The sequence below is a fragment of the Galeopterus variegatus genome, unplaced genomic scaffold (assembly GCF_000696425.1).
Source record: "Galeopterus variegatus unplaced genomic scaffold, G_variegatus-3.0.2 Scaffold3950, whole genome shotgun sequence".
Taxonomy (NCBI): domain Eukaryota; kingdom Metazoa; phylum Chordata; class Mammalia; order Dermoptera; family Cynocephalidae; genus Galeopterus; species Galeopterus variegatus.
In genome coordinates this window covers 8,205-10,918 of record NW_007730061.1, presented here as the reverse complement: position 1 = coordinate 10,918, position 2,714 = coordinate 8,205, and positions in this window count along the sequence as shown.

Here is a 2,714-nt window from a genome sequence, read left to right as displayed (position 1 = left end):
TTTTATGTTTGAAAAAAAGCTCAGCACTGTTTTTAACTCTTTATTTGTAGGAGTGCACAAAGATGTCACTGGTAGCGGTACCCTTCTACCAAAAGAGACACAGACACTTTGACCAGTCATATCGTAATATTCAAACAAGGTACCTTCTGGATGAATATAAGGCGAAAAAGTAAGTTGGCCTTCATGGATTAGGCTCCTCGAGCTTTAATTATGGGACTCAGACATTTAAAGGAAGAATATTTTATTCAGTTCCCTGAAACCCATAGAGACACTGGTTTGGGAGAAGTCTGAGAACAGGGACAGTAATGTCCCCTCAGGCATACATCCACTCTGGGCAGGATGCGGCTGACCCAGCTGTGTGGCTGTTGATTGATTTTACTCATTCAATGAGGAGCTCATTGATTTTACTCTTCCTCACATACCTTTCAGCCCCACCAGAAGTAAAGTACAGTGAGAAAGAAACCAGTGGAAAAGAATGCGGGAGAGGAGTTCATGGGAGGCAAAGTAAAGATGAAATGGAAGCCTATTCGAATGATAATTTTGCTGCATTAATAACAGACGTGCAAAATGTGAATTTATTCCCTGCATATTAGGCTGGTGTCCAGCAACACCTTCTTCAACTTTCTAAAGGAGTCTCCCTGGGACCTGCAGCACATGCCCAGGCTGACACTATTTGTGGGGCAGCATATCTGCAGTTTTAATGGGCCGATTGGAAGGCTGTGATGAAGAACGAGAGTCTGCTAGGCATGGCATTCTCCAGCCTTAAGTGGCTGCCTCATGTCACCAACACCCTATATTTAGAAACGCTTATGGTACTCTTATTTGGTTGCCATCTCTTGTAACAAACAAAGCCAAACAGTCCCTCCCAACAGCCTTAGGGAGTCTCAGATCCCTTAAGATATATATAATCATGGAATTGAGCCAAAAAGGACTGTGGAAGGCATGAGCTGGCACAGAAAGAAAGTGGCACCAACTGTAGAGGAGCTCAGTGGGAAAGTCTCCCACAAGGAAGGAGCAGCAGAGGGAGGGGGGCACAGACACACTGGGACACAGGCTTGGGTTTGTGCGTGTGCATGAGTGTGTTTGCATGTGCATGTATGTAGACATGTGCATGTGCGTGCACATGTGCATGCACAAGTGTATGCATGTGTGAACATGTGTATTTGCACGCACACATGCAGACGTGTGTATGTGTGTGTGCATGCATGTATATATGTTTCTACGTGTGCAGATGCGTGTGCATGTGTGTGTGTGGGCACATGTTCTGCATGTGTGTGTGTGAATGTTTTACAGGGATGCTTAGGGGTGTGTAGAAATAAACTGATGTTTGTTAGAATAAATTTTTTTTAAAGTGAAAACTTTATTGATTCTGGATATAAATTTCTGCATTGTAATTCAATTTGGAAGAGAAGTTATTTATTTATTCTTTACTTTTATTTTATTTATATTTCTATTCAAAATATTTTAACATTTACTTGCACATATTTGTGGGGTACAGTATGTTGTTTCAACATATGCACATACTGCACGATGATTCACTTACATAGACAGCACAGTTTTGTACCCGTTAGTCCACCACTTTTCCTCCTCTCCCACCAGAATAAACTTTTATCATTTTCTAGCACATCTTCTAATTGTTTTCAATGTTCATAAAGGCGAGCTTCAACCCAGTCATCTACCCAGAAGTCTCTCACTCAGAAGTCATCTTCGCGGAGAGCTTCCAACCAGACATCTTTTGGAGGGACAACCTGTAGGCTCTGTGCAAAACGGCTGAGCACATCAGAAGAGGAAGAGCANTTGGAGGGACAACCTGTAGGCTCTGTGCAAAACGGCTGAGCACATCAGAAGAGGAAGAGCACGAAAATAAAGAAAGGTAACACTCTCTGTGCTGTCACTTGGGATCATGGCCATGAGCTTGTCCACCGCAGGGAGAAAAGAGAGAAGGGTGAGCTAGATGAGAGGGGAGCTCAAAGAATGCAGGCGGCCCGCTTGCTTGTGATGGCAGCCATAGGCTACTGTGGTGCAATCACTTGCTTATTCTTTACCATCATTATTTCTATCAATCCTAACAAGAAAACTAGTTGAAATGACTTTCCCCATCATTTTGCTGAAGAGAACACTGCAGTTTGGAAAATTCACGCCCATGGTCCAGGGTTACATGCCGCCTCACGTTGGAGCTGGGATTGATCTCAGGTCTCTCTTACTCTCGACGCCAAACTCACCACCTTTCTGCATACAGCAGAATGATCACACTTGAAAACACTGAGAGCTAACAGTTTGAGTTTAATTTTGAATTTCTACTACAACCTTGTTAGCTATTAAACAACAGTGGTGAAGGGTTGTAGACTCACTCAGGCAAGGTCATCTTCCGAGGAGGGAGCCAGGGTTTCAAACAGTTGTCCATGTGGAAACTACACAGTCGTGAAGGGGTTCTATAAATTGTCATACTTTACATTTCAATGAAGTCAGCTCATGAGGATGAAATGTCATAGGAATGAGATGGATTAATAAAAATATCAGTCTTAAAATTATTTCCAGATGACCAAGAAACAGGTGGTGATATTACTTTGATCTTTTAACAAATAAAGTTAAATATCTCCCGAATGCTTCATTTTGTACCTGCTATATTTTTTCCCTCATCTCCCCTTACTACTTGTAGAAAAATTTCTCCATATCTCTAGAAAACCTAAAACCTGAAGGAAAAATCAGATCTG